The sequence below is a fragment of the Equus caballus genome, chromosome 5 (genome assembly GCF_041296265.1).
Source record: "Equus caballus isolate H_3958 breed thoroughbred chromosome 5, TB-T2T, whole genome shotgun sequence".
Classification (NCBI taxonomy): domain Eukaryota; kingdom Metazoa; phylum Chordata; class Mammalia; order Perissodactyla; family Equidae; genus Equus; species Equus caballus.
Genome location: NC_091688.1, coordinates 87,413,819 through 87,439,014, shown reverse-complemented (window position 1 = coordinate 87,439,014; position 25,196 = coordinate 87,413,819). Strand labels below are relative to the sequence as shown.

Here is a 25,196-nt window from a genome sequence, read left to right as displayed (position 1 = left end):
ATTTTCTACTAACTTGTGCTGGAGGAGCAAGCTAACACTAACAAAGAAGCTAGCTCGACAGATAAAGCCCCAAGGAAGGAAAAAAAATTATCTGTTTTAGAGTAGTATTAGTCTAATTCCACATCCCCAAATGCCATATTTGGATTAACCAATCTCTCTTAGATAAGCGGGATATAAATTAGCAATGGCAGACTCGGCCCAACCTCCCTGCTGGAAGCATATTATTAAGAGACCATGCCCAATAGTATTAGGGAGATATATGTTTGACTAAAATCTTGAATCCAGTGGGAAAGAGTGCCAACTGGCACAGTTTCTTCTTGTTAGTTCAGCCTCTCTTGTTGATGTAATGTGGTGGGGGTAAAACCATTTGTGTTTCACAAAGTCAATCATGTAGCATAGATCACACCTGTCACTGAGTTAGAAAATCTTTTGCAAAATCTTCCTCTAATATAATCAATCTCATCTTGTTGATTCACAAGGCTTTTCTGAAAAAGGACAAGTGTAACTTTTTGTGCCCCACCCAACCAAATCACGCTTCGACAAAATTGCTTTCCTCTTTCACAGTTTGTACACATTTTTTTGATTGTCTGATAACATCTGCACATGGGAGTGTAAATTTCGACATTGTTGATGTTTCCAAATAGTTATAAGTTCCAGCTGTTAGTCCTTTTCTCTCCAATGGAGAGCTAGCATTACGAAGGAAAAGAGGAAGAAAAATATAGATAACTAGTTCCCTAGTCTTTCATGACTGAGGAGATAAATTGTATGGTAAAAATTCTATTAGCAATTATATTTTTAACAAATTAGAAATTCTCAGCAAGTACTATTTAAATATTCCCAGTTGTCCTCATTTTCGGGTGGAGAGGAGATCAGTGATTACAACCTGGGTATGTGGAAAGTTCAGATAAAACACAAAACTTCATTCCCTAGAAAAACCATTGTTTTTCTAAACACATGCAGAATTTCACGAAAGGCATTCTCTTGAAGTTCGAGAACATTTATAAAGTCAGTGGCAACTATTTTGTAAGTGAGGCCCATCACAGCCAACTAATTCCTGTTGCTATTGCTCTCTAAACGAAATCTCTGCCAGCTTAACTTTTGGATAGAAAAGCAGATTCTACAAATTGTTTCTCCCTCTTTAATTACTTGCAGGTTCTTGTCCATTTTAATTTCACAGTGAGGAAGAAACACCAGGGAGAGGCCTATGTGATTCAAGAGGTGGGAAGATGCTGTGACCCACCTCCATCATGTAAAATCCTTATCCAATCTCTAAGCCAAAGTTTAATACTTAGGAGGGCTGCACCAAATGGATGCATGAGGATAATAAATAGGGAACTACCCTATGTAATGGGTATACATCAACCAACCAATTAATCGTTTAACACCTGTTATGCTATACCACCGTCCTTCTCATTTTGAGAGTGTTTATAAGATGAAAGTGCTTGATTTCTGAGAAATATGTTTTAATCGACTTCAAGAAACATCTTAGTCATCCATGAAGGAATCAAGCAGCAGCATCTTCAGCTCCGTGACTGAACTCACTATGCTTTAATGGACTGTCTATGTAGGGGAATAAAAGACGTAATTGTGTCCCATTTTTAACTTTTAAATTTAAAATAAAATAAACCCAAATCTATATTATGCTTAAATCCCTATAAACATCCTCCCCTTGAAGATAATAACTCATTCAACCACAGAGAAGAAATAATATGATAATCAGGCTTTCCCTCCAAAGGATTAAAAGCAGAATTTTTTTTTTTTTTTTTTTTGCAATTTCTAGAGTAGTAAACTAAATGGGTATGAGTTGGCAAGAAGAGACTTAGTGGATGGCGCAGGTTCTTTCAAAACAGGTAACTAAATTAGTCTACCTTTCTTTTTTCTCCAATACCAGCAGAATCCAGCCACTATTCTTGACTAAATGGGAAGCTCTGTCTCCCTGTACCTCAGGGGTATGATGGGATCCTTGCTGGTTTGCTTCATCTGGTGCTTTTCCCATTGAGCGTGTCATCCACAAACAGACTACACAGCGTCTTTGGGAAATTGAGGTCAGGAGGGAATATGCCACTCTGCCTGCCAGGCTCCCTAGGATGTTATTTCACCTGCTGGGTCCAGAAACTTATCTCCAGAGTTCAACAAAGAAAGTGCTTCCTTGATTAATCACATACAGGTTCCTGCCCCCCGGGGTCACTGGGTGATGATTCCTTGATGCTCAGCAAGAGAATCCACCATATAAAGGGGATATTACCGCTGCCACCGACCCTCCTCTACACATTGACCTAACCTACCGGCTCTAACCACAGATGGCTTCTTTAAGGAAGATTACAGAAAGGGACTCAACTCCACACAGCAAAAAGTCCTGGGAAAATGTAAACAATTATCTCATATACTGCTCTGAAACAGGATGATCACTCATGTTTTTCCTTTCAAGTTGATCTTGTTTTCTCTATTTTCTTAGTATTATCTTTCCATATTTACTACCTGAAACAACCATGAAATGGCCTTGTCCACAGAGCATTCTTATTCACACACTCTCCACCATATCACGGGTGTGCAACCAGACTTTATTTGAACTACTCACCACCACCCCCCAAATAGCCTTGTCAGAGGCCACTGTCTTTTGTTTATTCATTTGGCAAACATTGAGTTATCCCACTTTATGCTGGATACCATTCTAGGCACCAGAGACACAAAATAATGAGCAAACTAGAAATAATTCTTACATTCATGAGCTTTCAGTGGAGTGGAGAAGACGCTCATTTTTCAAACAGTCATTTTTTTAAATGTGTAATAAAAATTGTGACATGCTTAAGACAGAAAGGTTCACTCAGTTGAGAGAAGATCTAACCAACAGATCTGATCTACTCAGAAGAATCTTTTGTTGAGATAATCTTGGTAACAAGCAATTACTTCCAGAATAGTAACAATAAAAAACAGGGCATCCATTGGAATTTGCATGACACTTTCTTTTAATGATAAGACCTCAGTTCCCATAGCAAAAGGAGTGTTATCATCAAAGAATTCAATAAGCAAGTACTACTGGAAAGGAAAAATGGGCTTAAAAATAAAAGTTACCAGGAAAAAAAACCACATTTACCAGAATACATACATGTTTGCAGTTTATGTGTTTCTATATTTTGGTCATTTATCTACCACCCCTTCTTAAGATGACAGAGCTTTTAGATAGAGAAAGTCAGCATCTTTGTTTTTTATCAGAAGATACGACTAGGTAACTTATTAGGCAGTTAAAAGTTCATGGATATTAGTGCATGCACTGGTAGCTCACTCCACAGCACAGTGAAGCTTGTGGCCCCTGGAATTAGACATATGGAATGTACAGAATACCAACTCCTTCGCCACCACCCACTAGATATATGATTCGTGGCAAATTACATCAACTTTTGGGACCTCAGTTGTCTTTGCTTTAAAACAAAAATAGGAGGGGCCGGCCCAAGGTGCAGCGGTTAAGTTCGCATGTTATACTTCGGTGGCCTGGGGTTTGCAGATTCAGATCCTGGGTATGGACCTACACACAGTTTGGCAAGCCACACTGTGGCAGGCATTCCACGTATAAAGTAGAGGAAGATGGGCGCGAATGTTAGCTCAGGGCCAGTCTTCCTCAGCAAAAATAGGAAGATTGGCAGCAGATGTTAGCTCAGGCCTAATCTTCCTCAAAAAAGAAAAATAATAAAACAATTTTTAAACAAAACAAATAAAAAAAAACAGAGGCCAGCTTGGTGGCACAGCAGTTAATTTCCCACATTCTACTTTAGCATCCCGGGATTCACTGGTTTGGATCTGGCCATGGACATATGCACCACTTATCAAGCCATGCTGTGGCAGGCGTCCCACATGTAAAATAGAGGAAGATGGACACAGATGTTAGCTCAGGGCTAATCTTCCTCAAAAAAAAGCAAAAATAATTTTTTTTAATCAAAGAGAGTTCTTGTGAGAATTAAAGGAGAATGTTTTAATAAACCGTTGTATAGTGGTTACTATGTACCAGACACTGTTCCAAGAACTTTCTCAATATTTACTCAATTAACTCTCATAACAAACCTATAGGGAAGGTTCTAATGTGACTTTTTATCACATTCTATGTGTGACCTGGCCAAGGTCATACAACTAGTAACAGATGAGGCTCAGATTCAAACACAGAACTTAAGCTCTCAGCCCTTCACTCGGAGGTTCTGAATACACATAAAGCACTGGACAAAATGCCTGAAATGTTGTAAGCATTTAAAAATGTTCCTTGCTGTTCTGTCCGGCTATCTGCTATCCATGTTCTGATGAGTAGTCGCGCCAACTTTCCCCAGACTAATACTATTTTCTAGTTGGAGAATTAGATCTCCTCTTCCTTTCCTTCATTTCTTCCTCTTACTCTTCCATCAAAATTATCCTTCTCTCTTCTCTCTCATATGCACGCTCATTATTGCCCTCTAATGGACAGATATGTGACATCTCCTTATTTTTAATTTTATTGTAATAGACTAGCAGACAAATCAAAATTACTATAAAATATTTATAGTCTTGTGTAGTATCTGACTTGAATATAAACACGGGCTTTTAGCAAAGATTCTAAAAAGCCCGTGTTTACATTCTAAGACAATTTTCAGGCATTCCTCAATAGTGTTGAGATTTCAGTACTTGTTCTAATCATTCGTTGTCTTCTCAGCAAAGAAATTGCTGTGTTATTTTATGCCACAGAGTACACAAATTGTGCTGAATTTTATGATGGTTCAGTAGCAACCCTAAAAGCATATGCAAGTATTTTCTAAGGAATGCCCAGTCTGTGAGGAGGAGCATGCTCAAAACGAAATTTCACTGAGATGTCATCACTTACTCAACACCACAAGAAAATCAGAAGAATGAAGTCTTGTTTTGGCATCTGCCAATGATTCTGTGTTAACTTAAAATCGGATGATCTATTTTGGATAGACAAGACCTGGAATCAAATCTACGTCCGCATATCCAGGGGCCTATTTGGAATATTAAAATATACTATTTCATACCTTAAGCAAAATATCTCACATTCTCAAAATAATAATAGAGGCTGTTTTCATAAGGCGTTTTGCAACTTTCCAATAAGTTAAAAAAATCAGTTGGGTAATCTCCTCCCCTTCCCAAAAAAGTCATTGTGGAATAATGGTTATGGCATGTAAGGGAATTGTTCTTATATATAATACTTTTATTTCGTTTCCTTTTAAAATCCAATAAAATGTTATCTCCTCATGAAAAGTTATAAAATTTAGTCCCCTTGAAGAAGATTATAATTAATCTGAGGTTTCAGACACATAGTTAATCTATTACTAGGAAAATTTTCCATCTCTGCTGTAATTATCTTGAAAAAGTTTGAGATGAGACTTTAAAAAATCTTTACCCATACATTAAACAATTTTGAATTTTGCTCTCTTTAACTGAGAGCAGACCAGGAAGGAGTACACTCTTAGCTGCAGTATAAAAGATTTAGGCTAGAGAAAGAAATGGCCTCTGGTGGTTTTTACATCATGGAATTTTTTTTTATCAGTGGGAATCACAGACCCTCTGTGTTATGGGCTTCACAATAGAATTTTCACCTTTCAAATATAATTTAGGTGTAACACTGTTTTGTGATAAGGCGTGAACTGAGTGACGTTTTGGCGTCTTTTGATCCCTCACCTTGACAGACTACATGGGACCATAATAGCACCAATCTTGAGTGGAGAAGTGGAACCGATTTTGCTAAACATCTGAAATATACTCTTTCTAAATAGTAACACCTGGTCATACAGAAAGTCCCAAAGAGTCTTTGTTCCCAGGAGATCCCCCAACCCAGTTTTCCACTACCCAAGAGGCTTAGGTAATACAGCTCAGGTCAGAGACGCGCAGCCATGGGGCCAGCCTCTGGGCTGTTCTTTAAATAGAATTGCTTTTCTGACTCTTCACTCTCAAGTTTTGAATACAATGCAATTTCAACTATTCCTATCGATATTTTTCTGTTAATTAAAAATGACAAACGACATTGTTGTCTGAGAGGAGTTAGTTCTCTGTGGTGGATGCCACCAGAGCCTGAAAATCACTGACTTTGGGGAAAGCAGAACTCTGCTCCCCAGTCAGCAACATCTGTGATATGAAAAGGGGACTCCAGAGGTTAAAACCAATTTAAGCTTGTCAGTCTCTAGGCAAATGCCGCAGAATCTTCAGAAACAGCTTGTGATGAGGGAGTGTTGAATGGAAATAAGCTCAATCAACCTTCTGAGTTGGATCATTGAGAACGCTGGGATTTTTAAAAGTGTATTTATTTATTATTCTGTTATGTTTTGGTTACATTTGGTTTTAGCTCTTTATTTCTTGTCTGGTGTCACTTGAAGAAATGTGCATTTCTGTGAGATGTATTTCCTCCCGTTTCAAAAAATCTTCATGGAAGAGAAGTTCATTGCTACCATCTGTACTTGGTTTAGGAGAGCTTTGATTAATAAGGACCACCCTATTGTTCATTTGTTTGACATGTGGAAATATTTGTAATCTGTTCCTGGTGAGAGAGATTTCAGCAAGGACCTGGTTTGACTTTCAAACCCACGTTGCCAATGAAAACCAGCCTCCTGATTCCAGAGGTCAGTGGGGAACAAGCAAAGGTGTTTTATCCTCCCCCCACCCCCTCCCGCAAACACCAACACCTGTTAGAAGTGAGGTTGAAACGATCCTGTTGGATCTCTGGGACAGAGACCCAATTCCAACCTGAAAGAGGCTCTGATGTATGGTGTATATTGAGGGCTGGAGACTGCCCACTGCTACACATCATTATCATTCAGATCATGAAAGAAAATGAAATGGTTCAAGCAGATAACAGCTGTTTTTATTCTGCTTTTCAAAGATTCTCTTAAACAACCTGATCTCATTGCTTTTATTTAAGGGTGAACACCCAATTGTAAACATAGGAGAGATGCATTCTCATGATGTCAGTAATAAAAGCATGTATAAAGCAGCATGTGTATTCTGGAAAGCTAACTAACCATTAAAGCCAAGAAACATAGTCTGGCATGAATCTTATTATGTGTCCAAGAGGACTTGATGGTATGCACATAAGAAAATGTAATGAAACAGCGGGAAGGAGAAAAGAGGGGAGGGCAAGAAGTCAGAGGGTTGGGGGGCGCCCAATTTTATATCTGTGAGATGTTAGCAAAATTAAAGAAAGGCAAAGCTTCCAAGAGCATCTGAGAAAAGGGTTACATAGCAAGTGGAAATGCAAGCAATTTGGTTTCTGTTTCACTATATACTGTGTTACAGAATCAACTCTCTGCATTTTGATCTATTAGTTACAGGCAATGAGGTTGTTAGACAAGACACAGGAAAAGGGAAGAGTCTTCCTTTTATCAGGACTTCAGATGGCATTTGGGGTGATGTACATCTATTGTGTCTGTAATTGCTGTGATCACTATCACAAGCATTCGGGCTAGCTTGCTTGAGGAATTCCACACCACACATTGTTCCTCAGAATTTTGTGAAAATAAAATTGCATGCGAGGGAATTTTGACAGAGTAAACCTTATACAAAGCCAATCTAATTGATATTCATCATAATTTTTCATCTTTGCAAAAAAATAGGCAATCTCTCCTAGATGCACTGTATGACAATGCTCAGTTTTTAATGTTTTCTTCTTATTTCAGTATAATAGGTAGCACTGGGTCATATGTATTAATTAAAGCAAAGTAAACCATTCCTTTACTCGATAATAAAAATTTTTGTGTCTGAGGAAAGCATATGTATTAAAGCATGTATAAAGTTTACATCTAATGTTGGTTTATGACCCACATAAATTATAACATTAAAGCAAAAGATGAGTTCAATAAGCAGTTTAAAATTGGGAATCTGCTGTTCCTGTGTTTAGACTTGTGCTTTAAAATAAAATAAAAAAAAAGCAGAAGGCATAAAAATGTCAGCTCCATAGATTTTCTGCTAAAAAATTCTTGTCCACCTGTGCATAAAATACAACCGACCCCAAGGGTGTGTAATTTTACAAAGGCAAATTAATTTCGTACCTGCCCAATGCTCAAACCGTAATGTATTTCAAAAGTGAACAATATAAACCACTAAATATGAGATTGTTTTAGATAGCTCTGCCAAAGGAAAACTAAATGCGTGGTTTGAGGTCCTAAATTATAGCTGGATTTTCTGCTGTTAGACGTTCATTAATGTGGATGGAGCCAATGAAATAAAGTAGCAACATCTTGTACCACTATATGACTTCCTAGTTCTTTGAATCAAATAGGGAATGATGTGGAGGCTTGTGCTGTTTTGAAATGGCATTTCTAGCTCTGTCAGGAACAATGTTTAGACTGAACTGTAAAAATTTTTCATCAGTGTGAAAAATGCTGATTCCATGGGCTGGTATGAAAATATAACAGTAGCACACACACACAAACAAGTGTTCATTCCTCATGACCAAAACTAATATTCCTTAATATTATACTCATTATCAATTATGGTTATATTAGTTTTCCAGATTGCAAATTATCTGGATTCCCAACTCCTGTTCTTTTCCTTTCCTCCTGGGTAGGGTCATTCTCCTGCTCATTAGTGGACCCGCTACTAGAATACAAGTACAAATAAAAGGAGAACAGAAAGAAGCCACCCACCACCTCGGAAAGGAACAAAAAAGCATACAGATTTGTACTTATTAGCAGCTCTAAACATCTGATGAGTAAACCGTTTTAAACAACTGACCAAAATAAGCATTTTGAATCTGCAAATATATCCTGAAACACAGAGGCTGTGTAGGCTAGGCAGCTAGGGGAGGCCCAGGTTACAGCGCTGAAATTCAGAGGATCGTTTCTATTTATGGCACATTGGATTGTCACAGGGCTATGAAACAGGAATTTGGATGCCAAATGAATAACAAGTTTGAAGGCTGAGCACCAAGTGACTTTAAACATCTGTGAAGTGAAAATGCCCCTGAACCAAGACATGCTGCTGTGTTGAAAACAATTACTGTTACTGATCATTTGCTTGCTTTAGCTAAAGTACACGTCTTCTGATGGGAGCAGGTGTATGGATGGCTCTGTGAATCATCATTAATCAAGTCACAAATGGACGCCCCCTCCCCTTTTTTGGTAAATCCATGCAAACAAAATGACAAACGTTCTAAAATCTCCAAGATAGAAGCCTGTGATGTGTTACCGAGGAAGGATAAATTTCACCTTCTCGTTTCTCCAGGAGTCATAGTAATCCAAAATCAAGTGAGCAGAGACACTTCAAAAATCTGCCCCTTTACCCCCTGCCTTTGGTATATTAATGACTACAAGATGTTGAATGCATATTTGAGCAGTCAGAAGAACCTGCTTCCCAAAGGGAAAAAGAAACTGGAAACAGACCCAGAGGAACTGTTAGTGGACGGGTCTAAAAGCTCTGAATATCAGCACATTGCAAAGCTTGGTAACAAAGCTTAGGCTATTGCGTGATCTCTACATCAGAGTCAGCGCAAACATTTTCTTTCATTATGACTTCTAGAGCATGACTTGTGTTTCATAAACCGCAATTTCTCTTTCATTGGAATTCATCGCACGAAGCTAACAATTAGCATTCTACCATTGCCTTTTTTGTCCTAGCCATAAAATGTTTTACTAGCCAGCTTTAAAAAAAAGTCAAGAACTAGGGAGGGGGGGGAATTTGTGTTTGAGGCCATGCGTTGAATTTAGGTTCCTCTTTAAAGGATGGGGTAGAACAAAAACCAGCTGCTTTCCGAATGCTTATTTTGATTTTGAAGCCCACTTGTGCACAGGTGTCATTCTTTCCTTCGTTTACTTTTCTCTCAATTGTCTCTCTTTCCCTCTACACATCCATGACGCAGATTAGCACAGGCCTCCAAGCCCCAGGCATCAAAGGAATTAGGTCAGACCCAGAAGAAATCAGGTTGCAGGCAAGAAAAAAATTTTTAATAAAATAGAAGCTATGCCAGCCTGGAACTTCCATACTCCTTCGGGCCAACTAAGCAGCCCTGGCCTTAGATGTAACAGTATTAAGTAATTGGTATGTGGGAAAAAAAGCAGAAAAGATGTTTGAGAGACTGAAGATTTTAATAGGATTAGCATGATGATATGCCGAATTTATTTAAAGCTAGTCTGTATATGCTGCTTGGGTAGGCTGGGTTCTCAGTCTTAAAACAATATTTGCAATTAAAAATAATTCCAGGAAAGCTCTAGTGCAATATCTGTTTTCCTGTAATTTAGGTTTTTGCAAAAAGCTATTTTGTATTTGTATTTCACCTGAGATTGGTAGTCTTTTAAAGCATGTATTGTCTATCTAGAGGAAATTCATATTATGTTAGCATGTTTAATGCTTATTTATTCATATCACATTATATTATCTTGTTTTGGGTTATTCTAAGGACAAAAAAAGAGAGAGAGAGAGATTTTATTTGAAGATGTCCAGGCTTAGTTCATTCTCCAGATGACCATTTTGGTTGCCATTATTACTGCCTCCGAAATGATTGGAAGAGTAATTCGAATTCAACCTATCGCATTATCCAAGGGCGTTCTAAGAATAGCAGCAACCCAGAGAAAGTTCTGGCAAAGATGCAAAGGCAGCCTATCAAAGTCAGCAATAACACTCAAGAGTGTTTTCCAGAGTTAGCGAATGCAGATGAGAATATTTACATGTGATCTCTCAAACTAAAGAAAGTATTTTGGGAAAGATATTTTTCACAAGCCCTGCATTAGCCCTTATGTACTTTCTTAGCATTTTTAAAGGGTTTTTTGGATAATGAAACAAATCTTTGGGTGATGCTAGTCACATTCACACATGTCATCCCATTTAATCTTCCCAGATGCCCTGGGAGGGAGATATTGGTGTCCTTAGCATCCCCATGTGAGATAAGAAACTGAGGCACAAGCATTAAGAAACCTGCCGAAGGCCTCAGAGTTGGAAGATGGCAGAGACAAAATTTGAATTCGGGGCATCAATGAAGCTCTAGGGGTTTCTCCATCTTGCTGCCAGCAGTTTTCAGTTTTAGAAGAGGCGAAACCTCTTCAGCTTCTGAATGTAGTAAATCTCGGTTTGTGATAGTTCTCAGACATTCCTTCCAACTGTTGTTATTATCATCATTATTCTTATCAGTAAGTTAAATTTAACAAGGGAAAATATTATCCTAGCTAACATATATTGAGAGATTATTTCATGCCAGATATACATAAGATTTTCATGTATAAATTAATCTAATGCTCACTGTAAGAGATCTAATACTATTATTCCCCATTGGAAGAAAGGGAAATTGAGTCGGACAGACGTTGAGTAATTTCCCAAGTTATGGGCTAGAAAGGAGAAGAACCAGGATTTAGACCCAGGTAGTCTGTTTCTAGAGTCAGTAACTATAACCACTAAGCTCTATTGCCTCCCCCAGGTCATTGTTAATTTAATCATTATGTCCTGCTCTGTGTGAAGAAGGGGCATTTTGTTAAATGATTACGTTGTGCATATAAATGAATACCAATTATTAAGAACACATTTTGCATATGTCGTGCATTTTGTCTGGAATTACCTTTCCTCTTCACCATCTACCTAACTCTGCTTACTTATCTTTTAAAATTCAGCTTTCGTATTAGCCTTCCCAGATCCATCCATCTGATTTACATGCCCTTATATCGTCATAGGGTAGTGCTATCATAGCATCTATCACACTGTGTGGTATTGCTACATTTCGCTTTCTCTCCACCTGGACTGTAAGCTCCTCTAGGGAAGGGACTCCATCTTCCACGTCTCTATATCACTAGTAATAATGCTTGTCATGTTTAAATGTTAAACATGTTAAAATGATGTTAGGTGGTCAGGATGGCCAAGCAATCTAAGAATAAAATGATGTTTAAATACTTTGTTGGGATAGATGGATGATTGGATGAAGGATGGATGGATGGAACTATAGAAGAGTAAGTGATGGGGCCGGCCCGGTGGTGCAGCAGTTAAGTGCACACGTTCCCCTTCAGTGGCCCGGGGTTCACCGGTTCAGATCCCAGGTGTGGACATGACACTGCTTGGCAAGCCATGCTGTGGCAGGCATCCCACATATAAAGTAGAGGAAGATAGGCACGGATGTTAGCTCAGGGCCAGTCTTCCTCAGCAAAAAGAGGAGGATTGGCAGCAGTTAGCTCAGGGCTAATCTTCCTCAAAAAAAAAAAAAAAGAATGAAAAGAATACGTGACATACATGTACAGCAAATGTATGTATGAGGCAATCCAATGTATGTGCCAGCTTTAAATGGACAGAGCTTCCTGGACATATTTCTAAAAAAAAAGAAACATTTTTATAACTGATGCATTTTCCTACTTTAACTTTAAACACCATTCCGTCTTCTACTGCCTTCTTTTAATAGCCATTAATGATGACTCAGCAAGTTAGCCATAAATTTACTGTTAGAAATTCTCTTTAGTTTTTTGTTATGTATACATCAAAGTTTTTGAGCTTTGTAACCTCACTCCTCTTGAGTCTGACATGCTGGATACCTTTGGATAGAGGAGCTGCCTTGCGCTCCCTTGCTCTGTGGCTGAAGCCCTCCACTTCCTTCCACCATTTTCCTGGCAGGTCCTACTTGAAGCTTTGGCCTCTGTTACCCCTACTCAATTTAGCAACAAAAGCAGCATGAAATCCTAAACATACTGCCAAGTATGCTTCTACTTCAGAACAGACATACCATCCTGGCCCTAACAAGGAACAGACCACATAACATTTCCAATGTTTTAACATTATGCCACTCCAAGTGTCAAATTATATCTACCTCCCTAGCAGAACCGAAAAAACGATAATGTTTTTCTCATTAGCAGCCAACATTGTAAGAAAACATTAATTTCCCCTGAAAAAAAGACATGGCAACTGCAGGGTACCATCATGGATCGCTTAATGATACAGTTTATGAATATAATACTCTGTTGAGAATGCAATTACTAGAGAGACATTTCTCCATGAAAGATTTGGGATTGTTTATAAACAGAAAAAATTATCCACTGCTTGGAGAGTTGCACTGGACAACTACTAGTCAAAGTTTAAAAGTATAAAGGCAAGTAAAGTCAATCATCCACTAATTTTTCTCAAGAAAAAAGTTTACTAGATTTCCTTTTACACTATCAGACAGCTTCTCATTTTGATGTGATAGACTAATTATTTTCCACAGTGGTATAATTCATTCATTCATTATTCCATCAGATATTTATAGAGAGCCCACCATTTTTCAGGCTCTACGGTGAAATACATTTTCTGACTGGTGGTTAAATATCTCATTTCCCTCTTACTGTGTTTTCGACTCCAAGGACTTCGTGTTTATGACTACACAAACTAGCCAGGCAAAATCTCCAAACAAAATAACACTGGGGGCAAAATACACATGTGTGGGAGTATAATTAGTAGCAATAGCAGTCCCTCAGCTTACATAATTTTTAATACTGGATTTAACGTTATTGCTGTTGGTTGCTACTGAATGGCAAGAAGAGTGACTGGAATCTTGCCATCTTCTGGTTACATAAATTAGAAAATATGCAAAATCTCCATTTGATTCTTGTTTGGATTTTTCTTAATCAGTCAAAGATGTGTTCACAAAATTTGGGCACTCCCACAGTATGAAACTGTGTGTATGTGAATGTGCAAGTGGGTGTGATATTTATGTATTTATATATGTGTGTGTGTAAATACATATTAATATATTTTATATATGTGTTTTTTTTTAACTAGGGCACTGTATTCATTGTAGAAGCGTACCAAAATCTATTTAGGATGCAAATAGCCAGGGGAGAAAAACACGGAGCCACATAACCTGAAAGTATAAGAAGTTTGTGAAAGTGGCCTAAAGACCGATCGATCAATACACAAAAGTCGTCACAACTTTTAAAGTCTACCGACATAATCTTTTAAACCAAATAAAAAATTACAAGTTGGGAAAATGTTTGTGGGTTATCAAAACATTCTTTACTTCGGGCTCGCGCCGTGCTGTCTCATATTCTTGCAAGTCTCATGGGATGCTTCTTAAACACACTTCACCTTTCTTTCTTCAGTTTCAGGGTAGAAAGGGTCCCTTTAACTCCTGGAGACAGTAAATCACAGTTTGTGTGGTGGTTCTCAGAAGACACTTAAAGAACTGAATTGGATGCTCTACATAGCGTCCTTGCCAAAAGAGTTCGGAAATGACTTCCAGCTTCCCACAGTAATAAAATGGCACTGTTTGGCATCTTTAAGGTAATAAAAGTGAATTTTTTCCATTCTAGTAAATGAGAAGAGAGGCCTGGTTGTTTTAAAAACTGATTAAAATGCATGTGTTTTCTTCAAATTATGGAGCGTGATATGAGCACGCTTACACGTGAACTTCAGACCACCTCAGAGCGTTATTATTACATCCAGCCCTCTGAGGGAAGCAGGATGTGCTAGTGGGTGGATGGAAGGGAGCCTGGGAGGACCCGTCAGGTGCTGTGAATACTGAGGCCGTGATTCAATAGGTGGCACTCTTCCCTCTGAGTCAGTGCTGAATGAACTTGGAGTTCGCTCTTTGGAGAGTATTATTTTGCTTGAAGGAAACGATTTGGAGGTTCATAAGTGTTTCTGGCACTGTTAAACAGCTGCTGAGTCTAATCGCAGACTCTGGCTGTACTTTGGCGATGGGAAAAGCTCTAGAAAACAGGTTTCATGTCTTTAAGAAAGAGGCTTATGTAAGGCATTATCGTCATTTGTATACAGGACATTTTAAAATTCTGTTTCACTCTCCCTACCGTTTCAAAGGAAAATCTTTTGTCATTCCTATTTGACTCATAGGGTCTAGGAGGAAGTCTGATCATCTTCCTTTTCCCATCTGGTTATTCATAAGGCACCTGCATCTCTGTGATTTCTCCTAGACTACACAAAGCCACCAACTGACAACAAACATTTTATAAAGGAAGAGTGCCTTTCAGAAAAGGCACCCAAACGTTAGAAGTTTGTCAACCAAGGGCACAGATAGAGCTTTCTACCCTTATTTCAACTGTACCAGAAGTAGTAATTATCATTGTTTTAACCAGAAAAGACAAGATGGATATTTTTTACATGCAGTCCTTCCCACATTTGTCTTTGTTTATATGCTGCAATTAGAAAGCTATTACAAACAAATTAGTAATATCGTGGAAGAATTTTTAATGACTTGCAGATTTCAAGTATTGCCAAATACCTTCATCTACCCGTCACATTCTTAAGAGACATCAATGTGTGTCTTTATATAATCTCTTTGTGAAAATTAACATAATAGTGGCCTCAATAGTCAGGGGCTAGTCCATTAATTAAGTAGACAAAACCAGTAAAGAAGCTAAACAGATTATTACAAAAGAAACGGATGTAGATACACCCGGTTTAACAATAGTGGGGAAGGAGGTGTCCCTAACAAAGATACGAGAAGCCGCTCTTAATGACGGTCTGTAAACACTTGACTAAGTGTTTATTAAGCTTATGACATCTCACTTCAACAAAGAAAGAATTAGATGTAAATGCTAATGCCCTTTGCTCACAAATACTCCCAACGAGTATGACCCGAATCAGAGCATCTGACTTCAGTGGGTAACCATCTGTGATAAAAAGGAGAATGTTTCCTTCTGGGCTAGCACTGAAATACCAATGGAGGCAGCCTACCTGCAGCTAGTCCTGACCTTCACCCTCAAGTACTTCAAGTATGTATTTACCTGTTAAATTATGTGGTCTCCAAGCTGATTCATGACAGAGGTTTAAGGAAGAAAAGTGTAGTCCCTGATACACTACTGATCATCTATAACATATGGCACAAAATGTTTATAGACCTGTATCTGCCATTATCCCTTTTTTTAATTTAGCCATTTCTCTCAATATTTTGGGCTACGAGCTTTTCACAGCCAAGGACCATATCTTATTTAAGTATGAACAGAGTAGGCAATCAATAAGTATTTGCTGAGTGAATAAAGGAATAAACATGTAAAAACAAGTTTCTCATTTTTCTCCTTGCTAAAATGGAAGGAAAATTACTTTCAGCAAATATATAAGGGTAAGAACATTCATATTCTTGATTTTGTTTTTAGTGTTAATAATTTTATCTATAAATACAGGAACTGTACTGTGCTTACCCTAAACAACCTTACTGCTTAAAAATATTAAAAGTTAAAGACGAAAAAGTAATGGCTTGTAAATTCAACATCGCTGTCTCTTATCTTAGCAGGGACTTGCTTTATGTTCTTCCTAAGCTTGTCCCCTTGTCCTCCTGTTATTACCTCCTCTGTAACTTAAATTACTTATTTACCTTCTATATTCCAAATAGTATTATATATATATAGGAGTTAAAATAATCAGTTTCCTTTGAAAATTCCCAATTGTGATTTCCTATTCTAATATGGATATTTTACATCCAAATGATATTTATCTTTGCGTAATGGATAAAATTCCATTTATACATTCATTTAACATATATTGGTTGAGCGCCTACCATGTGCGAGATACTCTACAAAACACAAAGACGCAACAGAAAATATTCATCTTCTCTTGATTCCACATGTTTCAGAGTTAAGCTAATTCCACAGGTTTACGTCGATTTGGCCAGTGATCTTCACTGATTGTATAGGCTAAAGATTTGTCTTTAAGAGAGTGATTCTGAAAGTCGTCCATGTTTCAGAAGCATCTGTGACTATGTATGTAGTAAAACAGGTTCTGAATTTCATTCCCCTGGAATCAGGCTCAGTAGATCTGGCATAGAGCCCAGGAATAGGCAGCATTTCTAACAAGTTTCCCAGGTAATTCTCAGGCAAGTGGTCTTCAGTACATGCACTAGAAATGACTGCCTGAAGAATTAAAGAGGTTTTTCTTTTCATGCAATGTTTTATTCTGGGTACAACAAACATCTTCTTTTGCTTCCTCATTATTTTGTTTGTATAAAATGAATTTAAATTTTCCTGAATTGCATTTTATAAGTACAACAGAATCTGTTGTAACCCATGGGGAGTACTGTAGGATATTTTTGTCACTCTAAAAGGGGTAGGGATAAATGAGGAGTATTAAATGTGATTTTTTAAAAAACTCACATTTTAATGATAAGAAAAATACTTCAGTTGCCATTATTCAATTTTAAATTGGCAATTCATTATGATGAAAATCATGGACTTTTGGTCATTAACTTTGACTATTCTTTTACAAAATAATTTTCAGAAGTCTCCGCTAGGTGCTTTTCTTTAACGTGTTCCTTTGTAATTTTGCCTTAAAATATTCCATTAGGTCCCAATACGAGTTTTTCCTATGACTTTAGAAGAGAGTAGATAAAAGAAGTAAGATCTATTTTCCTTCCTGTATACTTCAACCTCTTTGAACAGATTATTTCTCTCCACAAGTCCTTTAGTAATATGGCACATGTCATGGGTTGTGAACACGGTGACATTATTTAAGATCAGTGTAGACAGAAAATCTGTGACCAGCCTCTCTATTTGTTATATTACGGTCTATCATTCTCACACAGAAATGTTGGCTTGTTATTTCGTGATTTGAGTTCCAGACATGGTTTTCTTACTTCGAAGGTTGATAGATCATTTCTTTGGGAAGATATGATATATTTCTAACCTTTTCTAATTTGAATATTGTCATGTGTGATCTGGTAATTTTTTTTAGATAAGACGATAGTCCCCACGCTGAGTTAGATTTCAGATGATATTAATCCTAACGGCCACCTCCTGCCAAGTTTGGCACCGTTTAGACCCTTTCTTTGCAAAACAATATCATATTTACTTTTATTTTTTTCTGTCCTTTTTAAGAACTTATTTTAAGAGGCTCACTTGGAAATAGCTCTTAGTAATAAACAATTGGGAAATGTTCCCCTTTCATTGAGTGCCCTAACCACTTTCACCTGAATAATCCAGCTCACTGAAGACTGAAATCTGTTCTCGCTATTTGTGAAAACATAGTGTCCAACAATAGCTACCCAACAAATACTCTAAGGCTGATAAAAATAGAATGAAGCAGAATATCTCCCCCTCTAAAAACAAACAAAAAAAATAGATTTTTATTTTGAAAGTCTAAAAGGCTAAATAAACTTGAAACACCATTTTAAAAGACATACTTCCACATGATAATTTGCCCTGGGGCCTGGAAACAATTATCATAAAATTTTGTGGAGAAAACCCCCCACTGTTTCTGTGGTGGCATTTCTGCCATGGTTCAAATTAGAACTCCTATAAATCTTGGAATTGAGCAAATAGGGAAATAAAAATCTCATAAAATATCTGTCTGTATTCATGCTGAAAGAATTGTCAACCTATAAAAATCAGAAACCAGTTCAAAAGGCAAAGCATTTATTTGGGATCAAAGAATTGCAATTTGGGGAGCACAGACTCAGGGAGAAACCCGAGTGATGCTCCACCTACAAGAGAGGGACTCAGAGTTTTTATGGGAAAAAAGGAGGAAGGTGAAGTCAGTTGTATTAAAGAAGCGGTCACTGGTGCTGGATGAGATGAGGCTAGGTTTGTACTTCGTAGACTGGCTTGAGATTTGCTCATCAGGCAAAAGACCAGATTTCTACTTCACTGATGGGTTAGTGATTCGATCATCGGCAAGGTCCAATTTTACCAGTCCTTACAAACAGGATATTCTTGTTCTTACCGACTTCTTGGAATGTTAGCAGTTTGATCCAGTTTGGAAGATAGCAAGACGCACCAGGCAATTCCTCTGAACTGGCTGCTCTGGCTCTATTTTAATACGGCTCCGCTCATGTTAACTTTCACAGAATGAATTTGGACAGGATTCCAGATCAAACTTTCTAAATGTTGAGGTGGATACATTTCTACCTGCTTTCCAATTTGTGGCAACTTAACTAAACAGTTCCCAGTTAAAATAGAATCTATACTTTGATCATTCCTTTTAAAATGAAATCGTGGTAATTTGGGCCCAATTTCCTGCATTAATGTATCCATTTCCCTACAAGAAATTCTGTAAGATGCTACAAATAAGTAAACAATTGAAAAGTGTTCTCCACAAATAATGATGAGGCTGCAAATCCAGGAATCTTATGCCCTGGACCAGTAGTGGACCGGGCAGGGGAATTCCGCCTCAAAAGTAGACAAAGAAACTTTCTATCCACAACTTTACAATGGTAAAGCACATTTACACTTATGACTGTTTCCTTTTCAGCAACCTCAGTGAGAAAGTCTTCTTTATCTTTTCAAATGTCATAATTGCATAATTACAAATGTTATGCAAATTATCTATTTACATGCCAAATGACAAATCCGAAATACTAAGCATCATCAAACTTTGGAAAATGCATAAATATCTCTAGGACAGTATTTTCAAATGATGCATAGAGGCATATACAAATACTTCTGAACCATGGGCAAAGCTTAAAAAAAGAAATCTTTAAATAGGAAAATCCCCTGAGGAAAGACTTGACTCTGGCTTTGTAAATGAAAAATGTTTCAGTGGGTAGAGGGGACCCACGCAGTAGTTGTAGTCAATCTAATCCCATCAAAGGGGCACACAAAAGTATGTTTCTCACTGTGAAAACATCTCACAGTGAAGGTCTAATTGCCTTTATTGTCTTTTAAGAATATATCACTGAAAAGGAAAATCTTCTTGGTCTACCATAAGCAGTCAAGGGATTAGATATAGCCATCACTAGGCAAGAGTTCTTGTCTGGTAGGCCTGTAATTGTAGCGAAAATTCAGAATCCTCTTTTTCCCTTGTAAATCTTCAATTTATGGATGCTAGAATTTTACCCAAAGGGAAGAAAAACAGGAAAAAGAGAGGCAACCTAGAATATTTACCTGCTTTTCAATCGCTTACCAATAATGTCAAAGTGAAAACAGATTATTAAATTAGATAACGCTTTAAACAGGAAAGATGTATTTAAAGTATTCTATTTGATAACATTTATACCGCAATTCTCATCAGCATATTCGATATCATTCTTCCTCCAAAAGATTTCAATCTCATTAGATGTCTAGCTCTTATGTTCAGTTTTTTTTTTTTAAAGATTTTATTTTTTTCCTTTTTTCTCCCCAAAGCCCCCCAGTACATAGTTGTATATTCTTCGTTGTGGGTCCCTCTAGTTGTGGCATGTGGGATGCTGCCTCAGCGTGGTTTGATGAGCAGTGCCATGTCCGCGCCCAGGATTCGAACCAACGAAACATTGGGCCGCCTGCAGCGGAGCACGCGAACCCAACCACTCAGCCACGGGGCCAGCCCTCTTATGCTTCAGTTTTTGAAAGATACTTTTTAAAGTACTTTCTATCTACCTATCTAACAATCCATCCATCTAAATATCTGTATCTCTATCTATCACAATATCTTCTAAAATAAGAGGAAAGATTTTCAAACACCTTACCAAAAAGCTCCTACACTAATAAAAGAAAATAGAAATTATAAGAAAATGAGTTTATCTTCCAGTTATGAAATCAGGGACCCTTCTACCCATTGAATTGATTTTAGCTCAGCATGATCTTCCATATGTTTTCTGAGTTTTCTCAGTGTTCTTCTGATAATGAGATAAAGTGCATTGTTTTGTCCTCCGACATTGCAGAGTGATGTTAACACAAGGAGTTTTGATTTGAAAATCTTTAGCTGGCATAATTATACATTCTGTCCAGGCCTCCACTGACGGGAAGTAAACTGTTTCTCTCTGTCAGTTGTCATGCTTAGGGGAAAGGCCAGATGGGGCCAGCAGCTAAAACTACAAAAGAAGCTCTCCTAGGTCGTTGGTGGGAAGCTCGATATTATTGCATCCCTAATAGCAGCTGCTTCTGTTTGAACTCGGGGTTATGAAAGATGAACTACATTAAATGGTAAATCATTAAATATCAGCTGAGTAAAAGTACTGTGGTGCATTTCCTTGCTTAAATCATGAGCATCTGTCTTCTCACATGCAAAGAGTTGCTCTTTACAATCATGCAGTGAAACACTGACAGAAGGGCCAAGGCTAAAACCGCATGAAAAACCTCAAGTAGCAGCTTTTGGGTTTTCAGTTGGTGAGCAAATGATCATCAGCACACATTCGGCCATGGAGCTACAGAGCAACACTGCATTTAACACAGCTATAAAATATTTAGGAAGGCATAAGCCCTTTAGAACCTCATTTTTTCTCCTATTATATGTTTATTCCTCAGGAAAAGAAAAACAACTGTTTAAATTATGTCCATCTAATACCTTAGATGTATTGCAAAGCCTACAATTTGCTGGTTTCCTTTTACTATTGATCCCCCTCTTACTTATGGGGATGGGAGCATCATAAGTAGAGATAAAACTCATACTGATTCAAAACTAAAACTGTACAATCGTGGATGCCATAAAGTAAGCCTTCAGGACTGTTACAGAAATTAGACCCTTCTCATCGACTTGAATTAGGTGGCAGAATAATCTCAAATGGCAATTATAGCTCTAATCTCTTACTCCCTGCATGGCTTCGATTTATAGTAATATATACACAAGTGCCAGCAGTTACCATAGGACAATGTTCTTTTTTTATCTTCCTGCCGCACATGCTCTCATGGTGTTTTAGCTCCACTGTGGGTTTGTCTTGTCCACGTAAGCGTTTGAGCTGTCATTATGGTGTCACGCTAGATGCCCGCATCCTGGCAAGATACTGGAGGTAAATACGGAGCATCTCAACGGCAGATTCTTTCCTCCTCTCCTGAATATATAGTCCTGGAATAAAGAAACAAATGAAAATCTAGGATTCACTTTTAGGTTTTCAATTAGTCGTCTCCCTTCGGTGTAAGACAGACTTCAAGGGTTGCTACTTTCAAAATTTGGGGAGAAAACATAAAGTTTATTGCATAGAATATATTCTTTCAATCATTTTTATACTATGCTTATTTTGAGAGTGTATCCTGTCATGTCATTCCCACACTTGTCTCAGCCGGGAACAGATTACCTTCTATAGACAATAGAAAGAGGGTCTCTAAAATTTTCTTAATACTTTTACTTACAGATTCATTTCACTCAACAGATGAAAGGAAGAATTTTCTTTTAATTTCTATTAAAGGATGTAAAATTATCCTTATATCAATCACAAAACAAATGCAATTTTGAGGAAAAGATTGTTTACTAACACTCTACTTATTATAAAAATACGTGAATCCTTCAAAAGAACACATTTTTATATCCATCAAACTGCTTTTTTACAGAAATTGTATTATTTTTAAAGCTATTAAGATGCGTTTCCTTATAAAAATGAAACTATCTTTTAATTGCTTTATTAATTAGCTCCTACATCCAGTAGAAATATCGTGGAATATCTTATATGCACAAAGTCGTATTTTGTTTAAGGAAGAAACAATTATACTCTTATAGGAAATCATAAGGACCTCGAAGACCACCTTATTGTGACGTTAGACAAATTATTTATCTGCTCTGTACCACCATTTTCTCATTAGTATAATGGGAATAATAACACCAATCTCACACATGTGTAAGAATAAAATAAAATAAAATACGTAAAGGACTTATCATAATACCTGACACATATTAAGCTCTTAGCATAAATGAAATGTTTTTGCTCCAAAACACATATAATGTGTTTCAAAACTATACCATGTAGTTTATCACGTTTCTGAAGCCTCTCTCTGTTTGCTGACCTGCTATGCATTTACTAAAAAGACTCCTTTTTATAGCTTCTCACTCCACATGTTTTATCCACTGGAAATCTTTCAGAGATCAACCAGTGAGGCCAACTTGCAAATATATTAATGGAAAACATATATAGTACATGGTTACCTCTTCTGGGACATGAATAGACAAACAGAAAATGTCAGAGTGTCATGTTTTAGAAGAAATATAAATCTTTGTGAACTACTGGACATGATTTTGCTAACAGGTAAAAGGAAAGACAACAATTTTGACAAAGTTAAACTTAACGCCATGGGACATGGTTCTCCCCATGTTGGCTGCTTTTAAGATTGTGTAGCCTCTACTCACACTCAGATCAGACTAAAGATAACGGAGTCTTATTTCCCGGCATTGAAGGGTGGATTGAGCTGGCAGGTAGGCATGCCCAGGACACTGTCCAGGGCATAGAAACAGGACATATTCCTATTATCCAATACTGTCTTGTCATTGTGTTAAAATATCTACATCCAGAGAGCCCAGAATGCTCACTGGACAGAACTGACACTTTAGAACCTGAAAGGGTTTGTGTAACTGAGAGGAAGAAATAAGTCAGTCATACAGAATCTGTAATTCTGACACTGAATACTGAATAATCTAGCAGAATTACAGGCCCTGTTCGGTGCATCGTTCTGCATCTTTGTCGATCAACTTCCTCTTATTTTTTTATTCCCATAATAATGTTATACACGTATATGTACTGTATAAATAACGAAGACAGAAGGTTAAGCGTTTCGTGTTAAAATGCTACCTGAAATGTTAAAAGAAACCACTTAATTAATTCTTAAACCACTTAGACTAATTTCATCACAGATTATGTCATTTGACAAGTCATGTCATTACTGAAGCCAAGGGTAAATCACTCTTTTTAAAAAATATAAAGCCAATCTTTAAAGAGCTTTACAAAAATGAAAGAACTGATTGATCTCACCCCGCTCTCCTCCTGAAGAAAAAGTGGTCTACCGATGTATCAGGCTCTCTATCTAGTTAGTTGTTCTTATCTATAACAGCTACAAAGTTTCCAAGGACAATACGTTTTAGTATTATATTGCACATTTCATTTTGTAAGGACACTTCAATTTCTCTTCATTTCTGGAGGAAGATGAATTTTGTCACTGAACATTCCAGACCCATCTTGCTTGAAAGGCGTCAGTTGCACACCAGCATTTATGGAAGTCCCGAGGTCGGGTGTCAGAGAGCATCCAAAAATGGATGAAGCATCACCCCGCAACTGCCATCTGTTGAGTGCTTTCCCGACAGCTGTATCTCTTGACCATCGCAAGTGGAGATAACCACAAGAGGCATGGAGGAAGTGCGCAGCCGTCAGACACGGAGGAAAATTCCATGTTCGTCTGTGAAACAACAGTGCTTTTAATTGCACCATAATGATTTTCTAACAGACACAATGGAATGTAGCATAGTCTTAGAGCTGATTTAAAGCACACAATAAACCACAGCGCAGCTGAAAAACCAATTGAGACTTCTTAGTGCCAGGAAGGTTTTTGTCCTACGTGAATACTTAAGAGCATTTTCGCCAGCTCCTCTGTCCACAATCCATTTTTACCAAAAATAACTGCCTCTATCATTGTGTCGGGGCAGTTTTGAAAAGTAAATGAACATTTTCATTTCAAATATCAATGAAGTTAAGCTTTGGCTTTAGTTTTAATCTTCGTGATATACAATCCTAAACTAAGACAAGTTCATGGGCTGAGGATGGCCCCAAATCTCACTTTGCTGATTTTTTTAAAACCACTTAACATTTTTATTCTTATCCTTGAGTGTGAATGTCTGCCCAACTGCCGTCAGTCTGTACTTCTTACAAAACATTCTCTGACATAGCAGTTGAGATGGTATTCAGATGGTAGAATTGGCTGGTCTGACATGGAAATTCTTGGTTTCTTAATGGGGCAATTAATAAGAAGACCAGAAGCTTCCATTATTTGAGGACCCACTATGGGGCTGTCCTCCTCTCAGTACTTCATAGGCTTGGACTTGAAAGATTCCAGTCAAACATCACTTTGTGTGAAAGTCAAATACTCTGTTTCTGGGAATTTAGTTGTCAGAATATGATGGATTAATCAGCAGAGGCTTTCTAAATTCCCCAGCTCCAGTCCATTCCATAGCATAAAGGAATGAGAGAGAGAGAGGCAGAGAGAGAGAAAGGGAACTTTAAAAGATCTACACTTTTGCACTTTCCATTTGAAATTTCATCATCATTATTATAGTAACCAATAAATGCTAACCCTATCATATATATGCATAACACAAACATGCATGTATGTACTCTAAACTCTCATTTTCTTGACCTGTTGTCAGGTCTCACTTATTTGTACACCATTTTGTTACTACATGTTACTACTTCTCAGAAGTGTGGCAGCAAGGGCAGATATCGGACCCGAATTTTAAAAATAAATAAATAAATCTGTGGGAAACCTGCATCAGGTACATTTGGACTCATTCTCTATTTTTTAGGGGAAAAAGAATTCCCTGCCAGGGGGTCCTGCCGGCATAGTGGTTAAGTTCGCACACTCTGCTTCAGAGGCCTGGGGTTCACAGGTTCGGATCCTGGCCGAGGACCTAGCACCTCTCAGTCAAGCCATGCTGTGGCAGCATCCCATGTAAAA

At 37.6% G+C, this 25,196-nt stretch overlaps 1 protein-coding gene across 12 annotated transcripts in view; it reads left to right on the top strand.

Annotated features, from left to right (window-relative positions):
- ADGRL2 (adhesion G protein-coupled receptor L2) overlaps nt 1–25,196 on the top strand; it is a 595,411-nt gene that overhangs the window by 80,804 nt on the left and 489,411 nt on the right. For 4 of the 12 annotated variants that reach the window (XM_070267451.1, XM_070267425.1, XM_070267453.1 and 1 more), the window contains exon 2: nt 14,007–14,187. The exons of the other annotated variants lie outside the window; for them this stretch is intronic. The gene's annotated coding sequence lies outside the window, so the exon portion shown is untranslated. The remainder of the gene's footprint in view (nt 1–14,006; nt 14,188–25,196) is intronic. 12 annotated transcript variants of the gene reach the window in all.